Genomic DNA, 14,772 nt, shown 5'->3' on the forward strand with positions numbered 1-14,772 from the left:
AGCAGCATTGAGAGCCCTCGTGTGGAAGCAAATCAAGAAAAAGCTCTACTTAAACTTTGTTTTATATACTAGATCAGTTCAGTCAGACATCGATGATTCACTTACCCGTCAGCATTTAGTTAAGCTGAAAACTTCAGAAACTTCATTTACTTGTGTTGTAACAGAATAGTAGGTTTCTGTAGTGTTAGCTGTATGTCCTTAAACAAATATATAAAAAAGATAATATTTCCTTTTTCTGTCTTTACTTACCAAATAGCCTCTCTAGAAACTTATACCTAAGGGCAACGAAATAAAGATTTCAAAGATGACCTCCTGGATTCTCCCCTAAAAAGGAATAAAAGGATTATAAATGATCAATAAATACATAAAACTGAACTTCACTAGTAATTAAAAAATGGAAATTAAAATAATAAGATAGCATTTTTACCTATATCAAATTATAATATTGTCATTTGGTTTTGCTATTTTAAGGGATGATAAGGAGAGCGAATGGATCTTTTTATATTGCTGGAGTTCAGGAAAAAAGTACTCTTACAGATGTTCCTGGGAGGTATAAATTAGTGAGCAAGTGAGCAATATTTATTTTAAAAGCCTTTAAATTATAAATACTATTTGGTCTAAGGGTTTCTCCCCTATATCTTTATTTTGAAGAAAAAGTCATGTCTGTAGTAAAGATGAAGATAAAAAGAGGTTGATTGTGGCATTATTTATAACAACAAAAATAACACATTCAATAATAGGGAATTGTTAAAAAAATTGTGATGCATTTTATGCCAAAATACTATGTAACCATTTTAAATCATATTACAGGAGACTGTTTAATGAACTAGAAATAATGTCTCTAAAGCTTTAAAAATCACACGTACAATATAAGTTCAATTTGAATAGAAATTATACATATATATATAGCTTTTGCTTGCCATGTACCAGACATATATGTGTGTAAGTTTATATACTCTTCACAACAGTACTCTGAAAAAGCTATTATTGTTACCCCTTATAACTAAAGAAACCAAGATAGAAGGAGATGGAGCAATTTGCTTAAGATAAGTGCCAAAGCTGATTACACACATGCACACACACACACACACACAGAGGTTTATGCTAGAAAATAACACATTAATTATCTCTGAGCAGTGGGATTGTGGGTCTTTTTTGTCTTCATATTTGTTCTTTTTTTATATTTTCCAGATTTCCTATAAGGAGCCATAATTAATAAATCCAATAAATGATATAAATACAGAAATGAATATTATTTCTGTAAGAGCTGACAGATAAAAGCCTATTGAATCATAGATAATGCAAAGGCTCATCAATTCTCTTTATATATATGTACATGTATTTTGTACCAAAGTCTAAAAAACTTAGCTCAGGTTCCATGTTGATTTACATTTTGCTGTGCATATTACTTTTGAGAAAACAAAACCAAAAAATAGTAAGCTGTTCCAATGCACCAGCTTTATGTCTACTATCAGTCACATTTGATGCTGGGGAGAAATTTCCTACCCCTCTCACCCTGAAAATAACTGACGTCAGGCAACAGCTCTGCCTGTATATACTCATTACCCTTAGCCAGAAAGCAATGGGTTCTGTAAGAAAAAATATTGCCACATTAAAGAAAGTGTCATCATTGAAGAGCAATCATTCTTTTTTATTTTTCCTATGAGGCTATGTTAATAACTCACTCATAACAGTTATCTCCCAGGGAACATCTAATTCAGAGTAAGACTGTTAAACAATATGAATCCGGTACAAATAGCACAGGATGAATGTTTCCAACCATGAAGTGTCTGTATTTATTAAAAATTCTGTAAAAGGCAAAGACTGCTGCAAGCTACTGCCTACCATTGGTGGAAAGCTAACATATTCTTGGTATTTCAAGACTTTCCAAAGTAAGCGGCTTGTCACATTAGAAGCTATCTTTTAACTCAAAAAAGAAAGCTAACTAAAACCTAATCAGCAAACCCAAATTTTGGTTTATGAGACGCAAGCTTTGTGAGTAATAATGGATAATTGGCATTTTAGATAATTGGCTTTTTTTTTTTTTTAAATCATTTTAATCTCACCAGACTAGGATTGGGGAGAACCCATTTTATTGCTTTTCTTCCAACATGAAATTGGAGGGAGAATTTCCAACAAGAGTTCCATTGAAATCTTTACAAAATGTAGATGCTTATGACCACGGGGACTCTACACACACATATGCACATAGGGGCCCACAGGAAGGATCACTAGCTCAAGTGACTTGAGCTCAGAACTACCTACATTCTTGTTCTTCCATTTATTGCATTCTTCTCAACTAGCAACTTACTGGTGGCACAACCGTTAAGCACTCAGCTGCTAATGGAAAGGTTGGCCGTTGGGGTTTACCCAGTGGCTCCATGGGAGAAAGAACTAGCGATCTTCTGTGAAAATTATAGCCTAAAAACCCTATGGGGCAGTTCTACTCTGTCATGTGGGGTTGGCTATGAGTTGAAATCAACTCAACAACACCTAACAACAACACAGACTTACTGAAGAAATATTGACAAAAAAAGGCTATGAGTTGAAATCAGCTCAACAACACCTAACAACAACACAGACTTACTGAAGAAATATTGACATCAAGCATAAATTTGTATCACTCAGTGCAGGAAATAAGAAAACACTGTTGGAAACATATTATCAAAACTTGGCTCCTAACAAACCCTGAGCATGGGGCTCAAGCGCATAAAGCTTTGAAGTAATTTATACTGGAAATCAGTACTTTTAGATTCACTACATTTTATTTTTTTCAGCGGCAATGGTAGTGTTTCATTGATGAGCCTTTTTCAGAAAGGGAATGAAGTGTCATGCAAGGAGAAATAAAAACCTCACTGCTTATCAATCACCTGATTTGGAGTGATGATTGCAATTTCCAAAGTAGGGTTTTGTGTTTCACATTCTTTGGAAGTTAGGACTGAGATTTGCTTTAGTAACCGTAGTGTACTAGTTATCTATGACTGTGTAACAAATTATCCCAAAGTCAGTGGTTTAAAACAGCAAAACCTATTATCTCACAGTGCCTGTAGACCACGAAGCCAGACAGGCTCAGGTGAGAGCTTTCCTTCAGGGCATCTCAGCTGTCTCAAGGTTTTCCTGAGGAAGAATCCACTTCCAAGCTTATTCATGTGGTTGTTGACAGGATTCAATTCCTTGTAGGTTGTTGGACTGAGGGTTTCAGGTATTCCCTGGCTCTTTGATGAAGGCTGCCCTTGGTTTCTTCACATGAGCCTCTCCCACAGGTTTCTTTCCTCATCAAAGTGAGCAATGGAAGGAGAGCGAGAGAGCCTCTTTTAGCAGCGAGAGCATGCTACCAAGATGGAAGTCAGAGTCTTTTGTAACTTAATTATGAGAGTGACATCATATCACTTTTGATGTGTTCTATTCTTTAGAAACAAATCCCTAGATCCAGCCTACACTTAAGAGGAGGGGGTTACACAAAGGTGTAAATTCCATTTTAGAAGTCTGCCAGCATACACAGTGACAAATTGTGAATTAAAATCATGCTTATATTGAGAAGTACTATAAACCAATCCTTATTTGGTTTATTTCCATTTTCTAAAGTAATTTTCATCAAAAGCATACAGTAATCCCAAATTGTTTAACTGGGAGAGAGACAGGAATCAACTTAGAATAAAGATTTCCAAGATAAGAGAAGAATAAAGAATGACATTCCTTAAACAGTTTCTAAGGTGATGCTTAGGACAAAGATGGAAGCCTATATTCAGCGATGTTTGCCTCAGGTGAGGGCCCACAGACCCCGAAATGAAGAAGTTATCTGAAACCCTAAATAGATTCTTTGAATTCAAAGCAGAAATAGTAAGCTCAAAAACAAACAAAAAACCCTTCTATTATGTTTTTGAACTCCAAAACCAAACCAAACCAACCAACCAAGCAACAAACCCAAAACACCTGATAATATAAGGATCCTTATCTGTGAAAGAAAGATCATAAAATTCAACCGTAAACGATAGACTGCAAAAAGAATAGACAAGGAGCCTGTTCCTCCCACAGGAGAAGAGATAAAAGCCCTTTAGGGTTTGGGAGCCAAAAAGACTGTGGCCCACATCCTCACCACCCACCCTTCAGCCCCACAGTGAGGGTGGTCTCCTACACTCTGGGAATGTAAAGCATTGTAGAATTTTGGAAGTAATTATGATGGAACATTGGCGGGGACATCACAGTATGGCCTTCCTGGCGTCAGTTGTTGACGCCACCAAACTGGAGCAGGAGGAGCTAATATATTTATCAGGCAGCTTCTAACCAATTTTTTTTTTTTTTTTCAAAATCTGAGTTTGCCTATTGGAGTAGGTCTAAAATGTTAATAACATCCATCCTGCTGGGCAAAAAATAAATTTTAAGTGCTATAAAGTTTTGGAAAAGGGAAGTGAATGAGGGCCGCAGTAGTCAGGGGAGACACCTTACAGGAAGTGGAACTTGAGCTACAGGTTGAAGAATGATGGTGATTTGGACAGGCAAGGTGAAGTGTGTGCCAGGTGAGGGAAATACTATGCACCGAGGCTATATGGTGGGAATCTTCTGGACCAACTTGGCTAGAAGCTAGAAGAGACCTTAAGAAGGAGTGCCTGAAAAGGTGAGGCCAGATTGCTTACGAAGCTAAATCAGGGTGGCAGTTCCAGTAATTGTGAGTAACTTGCCTGTTGTATTTATATTCATTAATTAGAAATCCAAGTACATCTTTTTTCATGGAGTTTCTCACTTTGCTTCTAAGATGTACAATAACCCAAAACCAAATCTAATCCCTGGCCATTGAGTTAATTCCGACTCATAGTGACCCTATAGGACAGAGTAGAACTGCCCCATAGAGTTTCCAAGGAGCGCCTCGTGGATTTGAACTGCTGACCTTTTGGTTAGCAGCTGTAGCACTTAGCCACTGTGCCACCAGGGTTTCCAGATGTACAATAGCACACCTTTTTTTTTTTTTAATAGTTAACTATTTTTTTCTCAAACAGCTTCTCAGAAGTTAAAATCTATGTATTTGTGTTTATTGCCTCTAACATAAGTTCAATATTTCTGTAATAGAGTCTAATAATTTAAGTTCCCAGTTGTCTCAGTCTTTCCTACTAATCTTAATAGCTTGCATATAAACCATTGACGACTGTGGGCACCAGCTGATGGGTGCTTTCAAAGCTGCAGGGTTGTAGCCTCAATTTTGGCACAATCAACCTACCTGTGCTTGCTATCCTCATTTCAGAATCCTATATCTACTATCAAGATAGGCCTTCCCGTGCTTTAGAATTTATACATTTATTCATTCAACCATTAACTTAATATGTTCCAGGCACTCTTCCAGTCACTAATGTCTGTGGCCAAGTCTGAAAAACAATGACATGTTGGTCTCTGGGAACAGACATCAACTCCCAAGGTTTTGGAGGTATCTTGTAAACTAGTTCTCCTCTTCCTTCCAGATTCTGAATGAAATAAAGGGGATTAATATATCATTTATATAAATCTGGATAGAGGACAATACATGTAGGCAAGTTAGTTTCCCAATACCGAACCTCAGACATCAACAAATTTGCCCTCTTGGACCAGAGAAGTGTTCCTGTGCCTGGCCCCCAAATTGGCAAAGCCTCTCTCTCTGGAGGAACAGAATGCAGTGCTCACTTAGTGCCTAAGAGCACAAGAAGAGGAAAGGTTAGAACTACAAATACCCAGCTTGTCTTTCCAGACTTCCAAACATAGTGAGACTATAGAGGGAAGTCGGAAGTCTTGCCTCCACACAGAACAGGAGTAGGAAAATGATGGGCCATGGGACCATATTTGACCCATGATCTGTTTTCCTACAGCCCTCAAGATAAGAATAGTCTGTACACTTTTTATTGGTTGAAAATAAATGAAAAGAAGGACATATTTTGTGACACATGAACATTATAAAAAATTCAAATTTCAGTGTCCAAAAGTAAAGTTTTATTGGAACACAACCATGCCCATTTATTGAGATATTATTGATGGCTGTTTCATGCTACACTTCCATGGTTCAGCAGCTGTGGCAGAGACTGTGTGGCCCACAAAACCTAAGACATTTGCTACTTGGCCTCTTACAGAAAGTGTTTGCTAACCCCTGACACAGAAGTAAATATCCAGGTTGGAGAAGAAGCATTCTCTCCCACAAAATCAGTCCCTAAAGAGCAACAATTCTTGCTGGAGGTGGAATCTCCCTCTATGTTTTTGTCTTTTATACCGGACCACCATTCTCTCAACCCTCCTTTTCAAAGTATGGCAAGCATTTTTTAAACTCTTTCTTAACCTTATTTAATTAACCACTCCCCTGGTTAAGTGTTTGGCTGCTAACCAAAAGGTCGAATCCACCAGCCACTCCTTGGAAATCTTATGGGGCCGTTCTACTCTGCTGTATAGAGTCGGAATCAGCTCAACAGCAATGGGTTTGGTTTTTTGGTTTGGTTTTCTGTTGAGTTTTCCTTTAAAATATTATTTGAAAATTTATTTCCATTTTTCCCACTATTGTCCTAGCTTCACCACTTCACACCAGGATCCCTGTAACAATTTTTCTATTAGACTTCTTATTTCCAGTATTTCCACCCTTTTTTAGAATTAAAATTAGCTTCAGAGAGTTTTTTCCAATCCTCTTATTAGCAAAATGTGGAAATTATTAACCTATGAGGTTACATGACTTTATCAAATTTACAAATCTAATTAGTGACAGACTAGGGACTGGACTACAGATCTCCCAACTAATGTATCTCTGTGGTCCTACTACCATGACATGCTCTCTCTTCAGGCTGTCATTCTCATAAAATTTTCAAAGGCTCCCATTGACTAAGACAAATTTATAATCTAGACTGAGGATCAGAAAACTACAGACGGTGGGCCAAATCTGGCTCTCTACTTGTTTTTGTGAAGTTTTATCGGAACACAGGCACACTCATTTTCTTACTTATTGTCTATGACTGCTTTCTTACTACAATAGCAGAGTTGAGTAGTAGTTGCAACAGAGACCATATGGCCTGCAAAGCCTCATATATTTACTATGTGGTCCTTTTCACATAAAGTTTACTGATGCCTGATCTAGACCCACTCTAAGTGCTCTACCTTATTCTGCCTCACTTTCTGTGGCTAGCTGCTCCCTATATCCACTCTCAACTCTTCTGCAGTAATAAAACTGTAAGGGGGAGGGAGAGAGCTTGCACTTGGGAAGAGGAAGAGGCAGGCGGTGGTGACATTCCTCAATAAGACAGCCCCTACAAAGGAAGGGGGGGGTGACATTCCTCAACAAGATGTTCCCTACATAGTTAAACTTTAAGCCAAGGAAATGATCATTACAGGGGCCCTTAACTTGATAAAGTCCTTAACTTGATAAAGTCCCTAACTTGGTACTTAAACCTTAAGCCAAGGAAGTAGTCTCTATAGGAGTTCCTGTTCTGGCTGTTAAACGTTAACAGGGAGAGATGAGAGACAAGAAGGGTATAAAACCCTAAGAAAATGACTATCGGGGCACTCAGATTCTCTCTCTACCTGAGTAACCCACTTGATGCTTCCTCGTCAAGTGTACTTTCACTACTAACTCTCTGCTTGCTAATAAATCTCTGCTCGCTTGGCATTATTTGTCTCAGTGTTTGAATTCTCTCCTACACCAAAGACAAGAACAGAGGCCATTCTCCGGTAACAAAACCTCTGCTTTTTTTTTTTTTTTCTTGGCAGCCTGAAATGAAGACAATATTTCTCAACTTTCTTTGCATCTTGGTGAGGTCAATGGGATCAATGAGGTCTTCGTGGGCTTGTGTGTGTAACTTCTAGGAAATGTCCTTAAAGGAAGGGAGTGCGCCCTTCTCCCCCACCTTCCCTCTTTCCAGCTAGAATGATGTCAAGATAACTGGGGAAGCCATCTTGCATAATAAGAGCACCTTGGATATTGAGTTAGTATATGGCAGAGCAAGAAGAAAGAAAGATCCTGGGAATTCGACCTCAGTGTGTTCCTACCATCCTCAGACCAAATATCTCTGGGTTTTTACTTGAGTTAGAAATGCAATTTTATGTCAAACAAGCCTCTGTTAGTTGCGATTTTTTTTTTCTGTCACTTATAATAGTACTTAGTCCTAACTGATATACTTTCTAATAGGAAATTTCCCTTCCAGCTAATCCAATACATTTATAACTTGCTGAATTGGCTATGCTTACTTCCACCTCCATTCTTTTGCTCATGCTGTTAGCTCATGTTGGATTGCCTACATTTTCCTCCTCCACTTGGCCACATTTTACTAATTCTTCAAAGCAGCTGAAATTCTACCTACACTTTGAAGCGTTCTACTTCATCTCTTCATGTTTAGAATTGGGTGCAATATACTTAGGCAACTAAGACTGCATATTATATTATATTCTTTGAGTCAAGTGTTTTAGTCTGTTATGCTTGATGAGGATGTAGGCTTCTAAAGGATTGGGATCCCTTCTTTTGTTTCAGCTTTTTTTCTAGTGTCCCCATACTATTGTTGCTGTTGTTGGTTGCCATCGAGTTGATTCCAACTCATGGTGACCACATTTCTGCACAGTAGAACTGCTCCATGGGGTTTTCAAGACTGTGACATTTTGGAAACAGATTGCCCGGCCTGTCTTCTGAGGCACTCCTGGGTGAATTTGAACAGCCAACCTTTTGGCTAGTAGTTGCACATTTAACTATTTGTGCCACCCAGGATAACCACAATATACTTGATAAATTTACTTAAATCAATTTAGGCAAAATGAAACCATACTTAACCATAAACGCATAGAATGTCATGTTTTAAACTCAAAAATGTTTTCCAACACCTAAATTAAAATGTATAAACCAGCCAAAGGAAGATCCGTCTCAGGTAAGGTCATTCTAAATTGCATATGATGGACATTTAGACCAAGAAAAAAATTGGTGCTGCCCAACTAGATTGTGCCTGGCTACCACCACCGACTGCCCTGACAGGGATCACAATAGAGGGTCCTGAACAGAGCTAGAAAAAATTTAGAACAAAATTCTAACTCACAATAAAGACAAAAAAAAAAAATACCAGACTTACTGGTCCGACAGAGACTCAAGAAACCCCAAGAGTGTAACCCCCAGACACCCTTTTAGCTCAATAATGAAGTCACTCCTGAGTTTCACCCTTCAGTCAAAGATTAGACAGGCCCATAAAACAAAATGAGACCAAAGGGACACACCAGCCCAAGGGCAAGGAAGAGAAGGCAGAAGGGAACAGGAAAGCTGGTGACAGGGAACCCAAGGTCAAAAAGTGGTGAGTGGGTGACAGGTCTTGGGGTTGGCAACCAATGTCACAAAACAGTATGTGTACTAATTGTTTAATGAGAAGCTAGTTTGTTCTGTAAACCTTCATCTGAAGTACAATAAAAAAAAAATCGTGTGCTTCCTAGTAACACCCTCATCAAACAATGTGCATTACCATCATGTGTGGTAAATTTGACAAATGTGCCATGTTTTCAACAAAACGGGTCAAATTCCATATTCAATTTCTTCCTTTAACTCCATTATTTAAAAGATGCTTTTAGCCCATGAAACTACATAGTCTTACCCTCTGCCTAACCAATGGCACATTAAACATTTAAACTGAAGAATGAGAAGCTAATCAGTTATTGTTTATATTTCTCCCAGTTCATAAAATAACAAGAAATGCATTGGCTTGTCAAGGATTCCAATGCCAAAGCTCAAACATTTGCTGAACCAAAATCCAAGCAGTTAGCTCCCTCTGGAACCGCAGGAGGTAGACTAGACCTTCTTTATGTGTAGGGCCATTTGTGTTAAGCCAGCAAGCAGTTCTTAAATGGTGATGTGTAGTCTGTCTACTCACATTAGCTTACAGCAGAGCTCTTCTTAGAACATTGTTACAAATAAATTGATTTCCAGTGTCAGCCAAAAGCCTACCTGCAGACAAATGTCAGGAGCTGCTGAAGAGAGAATTGAGTTAAAGCCATATGAGCACTGATTTTTTTGAACACAGGAAAGCTGTTTGTTCCTAATTCTTTGCTCTTACAATTTGAGATATCTCTAAGACCAAAATCCCCTGGGGAGGCAGACTGTTGCCTCTCTGCCGACGGAACTGGCACCATGGAAGAAGCAGAAACTTGTCAGATGGTATGGGAACAGAGTGGCTCTCAAGTCTTTTGTTTGTTTTAGTCAAATCCACATCTCCAAAGGCTTATTCTTCCAGTTTTACTGAACATTTTGTTCAAGCCTTCTTGATTTGTCAGTAGAAATTACTTTTTTGAAGTCCTTGTCAGAAATTTTCCTTTTCCTAAGCAGAATATGTTATTAAGTTATGGCTGTTTGATTATTATCACCAGCTCCAGTTTGAGAAGGCAGTCTTACTCTGCCTTACTTCATGCCTTCAGCCCAGCTCCACCCAGCTTCAGGAAAGTCACAGCTACGGAAGTTTCTTCCCTTTTCACCTCAGCCCCAGAGTCACTATGGAAACAATAGCAAAAGGCGTTCCCTTTAATTTTAAGATAACAGTCCTTCATAGGTGCCTTAGGTCATCTTTAAATTTCTGCCTTATCTATCCCAAAATATTTTAGCACAGTCTACTCCACCATATTTTTCCTCCCTTCCTATCTTCTAGAGTCTTTCCTTTAATCAATTGTTAGATGCCGTCGACTTGGTTATGACACACAGTGACCTCATGTACAACAGAAAAAAACTCTCCCTGGTCCTGCGCCACTCTCACAATCATTGTTATGCTTGAGCCCATTGTTGCAGCCACTGTGTCAATCCATCCCCTTGAGGGTCTTCCTCTTTTTCACTGACTGTCTACTTTACCTAGCAGGATGGTTTCTCCAGAGACTGGTCCCTCCTGATAACATGTCCAAAGTATGTGAGATGAAGTCTGACCATCATCTCTTCTAAGGAGCATTCTGGGTGTACATCTTCTAAGCCCGATTTGTTCATTCTTCTGGAGGTCCCTGGTATATTCAACATTGAGAACACTATCATTCAAACTTATCAATTCTTCTCTGGTCTTCCTTATTCATTATCCAGCTTTCACATACATATGAGGCAATTGAAAATAGCATGGCTTGAGTCAGGCACATCTTAGACCTTAAGGTGATATCTTTGCTTTTTAACACTTTAAAGAGGTCTTTTGTAGCAGATTTGCGCAATGCAATACTTCATTTGATTTCTTGACTGCTGCTTCCAGGGTGTTGGTTGTGGATCTAAATAAAATGAAATCCTTAACAACTTCAACATTTTCTCCATTTATGAGGGTGTTGCTTATTGGTCCAGTTGTGAGATTTTTTGTGTTCTTAATGTTGAAGTGTAATTCATACTGAAGGCTGTAGTCCTTGATCTCCATCAGTTAAGTGCTTCAAGTCCTCTTCACTTTCAGCAAGCAAGGTTGTGTTATATGCAAGTTAATGAGTCTTCCTCCAATCCTGAAACCACATTCTTCTTCATGTAGTCCCTCATCTTGAATTATTTGCTCAGTACACAGATTGAACAAGTATGCTGAAAAGATACAACCCTGACGCACACCTTTTCTAATATTAAACCATGCAGTATTAGGACAGGGAACAGAAGGCCCCCCAAATCTAAAAACAAAGTACAAGAAATGGGCCAGGGCGCAGAAACAAAGCCATTCCCCAGAACAATGGGGCAAGGTATCAGAAAATAGCCTGCAAATTTCTTTAAAGTTGTTTTACAGAAGCAGTTGAGTAAAACCAGCCCCAGAGACATGCGCAGAACTTCCACCTGTGGCCATTGTGTGACCTTCCACCAGGGGGAGTGAAGGACTGCAGCAGCAGCTGGGAATCGAACTTGGGGAGCAAGAGGCTGCACAGGCATGGCATCCCATAATAAGTCCTGCTACTAATTCCAGAGGCCTCCAGGACGGGAGCCATCTTAGAAAGCTGCTGAGCGTATACCTTAGTTAACCTATCCCCGCCCAAAGCGGGCTACTGGCCGGAAAATCCAGTCTATGCCTGTGAATAAATGTGAATCTTTTCCCGCCCAAGAACTTTTAAAAACCCAGGCAGGTCTTTTGTTCTGTGAGAGGCTGTAAGGGTTGCTTTAGGCCCTCCTCTTCTCTGCTTGCAAGCCTCTTCAACAAAGCTTTGCTTGTGTGGAAAATTCTGTGTGTCTTACCTGTTCATTCTTGACCCATGACAGGCAAGAACCTTATTCTGGTAACAGTATCCCTTTGTTCTGTTTGAACAATTGCCTCTTGGTCTACGTACAGATTCCACACGAGCAGAATTTAGTGTTCTGGAACTTCCATTCTTCAAAATGTTATCCGTAATTTGTTCTGATTCACACAGTCAAATGCCTTTGCATAGTCAAACACAGGTAAACATCTTTCTGGTGTTCTCTACTTTCAGCCAAGATTCATCTGACATCAGCAATGATACCCTCTTCTGAATCCAGCTTCAATTTCTAGCAGTTCCCTGTCAATGTACTGCTGCAACTGTTTTTGAATTATCTTCACCACTTAAAGTTCTCTTATTCGTGGTAAACGATGTTCTCTCCTTTAATTACCCTCCCTTAATGGGTTACACCTTGGCTTTATTATCCTTGATCTCTAGAGTAGTGATGTGAAATGGGAGAGGAGGATCAGAGGTTTGGATGTAAGGTATGAAAAACTTCCAAAAACAGGGAGTAGGGGAAATCAGAGAGGAAATAGCACAGACTTAGCCCTGAGATAGAAGAAAATATGGTTCTTGGAAGCAGCTCAGAAACGCTCACTGATCATCACAAAAGGGGGACATATTAGATGGGGATTCTCAGGTCCCACCACGGGCATTCTCATTCAGTTAATTAAGTTTCAGGAAAAGCTCCAGAACATGTAACTTAAAATTTTTTCCCAAATGACTTAGACATGTATCCACATTTAGGAACCATTGATTTGGGGCATAACAATGTGAGTGCCTCTCTAATTTTCCCAGTCCTAGAAATCTTGGCCTAAGATCTTGGAGAACACGAGAAACAAATAAAATTTGTAGTAGTAGCAGTTTGTTAACAAATAAATAAATAACCGAAGTCCATTCCATTTGAAATGTTTTGGAAAGTGGAATTAAAAAAGCTTCTCCCACCATAGCAAGGATAGCTGCTGCTGTGGGTGGTTCCTGCTTCCCTCCCACCCATGTTATGAAGTGTGAGAATTGAGCAGTAGGCAAGGCCCCAGGGCTGCAAGGGAGGCAGGTGGGGACAACAACCCAGGAGTCTTTAAGAGTCACAAGAAAAGGAGATGGGGGGAGATTGAGTGGAAAGGAGACATCCAGTGATTTCTTGGTGGAGACTCAGATCAGCTTGCCATCATCCTTACCCTTATTTACTTGGTGATCTTCATCCAGACTCAGGTTTATAGATGAAAAAGCCAAAGGGGAGCACACCACTTCTGCGGATGTGTGATTGACAGCAATAATTAAGCACAAAACTTGGTTGAAGGATAGGTTTTCTGAATAGTATTAGGACCCTCAGGGCTGATAAAATATGAATTTCTTAGCACCTGCAGGTAAACTGGAAAGCCTACAAAAGATGTTTTCAAGATTTCCTGGTAGGTGAGCAGCACTGTTCAGCAGTGATCCTGTCCAAAGAACAGATGGTCTAAAAGTAGTCTCTAGAGCACAATGGGGAGGAGTGGAGAGATGGGAAAGCAAGAAAAAAGTGCAAGGGGATATTTTTACAAATCAAAATGATTTAATAAATTGCAAAAGGAAAGTGAAGGGTATGTAATATCTAATAAAAAGATTTAAGGTGAAAGATGGACTGGGATCAGAGATAAAATTATACATAAATGCACACCACAGGTGATATGAATCTTTTATAATCCTTGCCACCAAATGGAAATATGTCCACCCCAGAACACACACAAAATAAATAAATAAATAAATGCCAGCTCACATCACTGTGGTAACAAAAATAAAACAAAAGAAATGAGAAGCCTCATCTGGTAATTATGAGAAAATTCAGTTTCAGTAAATGACCTACTGAAAACACACCTTCAACAAATGCCATAATAAAAACTGCCATTTGTTGAGCACCCACTGTGTGCCGAGCAGGAGGTTAAGTACCCCATATGTGTTATCTCAGCTAATGCTCAGTGCATTCTTAAGAACTAGATATTATTTACATATTATGTATATGAAGCATGAGTTTCCAAAAACTAAATTGTCCTAGATTGCACAACTAGCCAAGGGTGGAGGGAGAATTGAACCGAGGTCTGCGGGACACAGAGCCTTTTGCATGTTCACACTGGTTTCTAGTACAGATTCTGAGGATTATGTTTCCCATACATTTCTACTCTGTAATTCTATTTGAAATGGTCGTCACACAAAGGAGCTCTCTGATCAGCCCTTTCCACATTCAACGCTCAATCACTAGATGACTTTACTCACCCAATTAACCTCAAAGTTTGGATCTCCAAACTTTTTCTATAATATTACCCTATCAGTACAAATTTTTTGATTAGGCAGTCCCAATATATGTATATTTATCTACTTATAAATTTATACTAATATATTAATATATTGCATACATTATAACATTTAAACATGGGTAAATTTTTTCAAAAATCAGTTTGAGGTGAAATAAATAATATTGCTGAAACATAGTCTTGAGTGCAATGTGATTGAACATGAGGCCTTATTTTTTAAAAGCTTGGTGTAATGTAATACATTGTTATACAGCAACTAGATTCTAGGTCTGATTCTGAGCTCAGCTTATTTTGATATCAGCATGAGGTATCTTTCACTTGGCCATATCAAAAAACCAAACTCATTGCTGCCGAATTGTCTCCG

Source organism: Elephas maximus, chromosome 1 (genome assembly GCF_024166365.1).
Source record: "Elephas maximus indicus isolate mEleMax1 chromosome 1, mEleMax1 primary haplotype, whole genome shotgun sequence".
Taxonomy (NCBI): Eukaryota; Metazoa; Chordata; class Mammalia; order Proboscidea; family Elephantidae; genus Elephas; species Elephas maximus.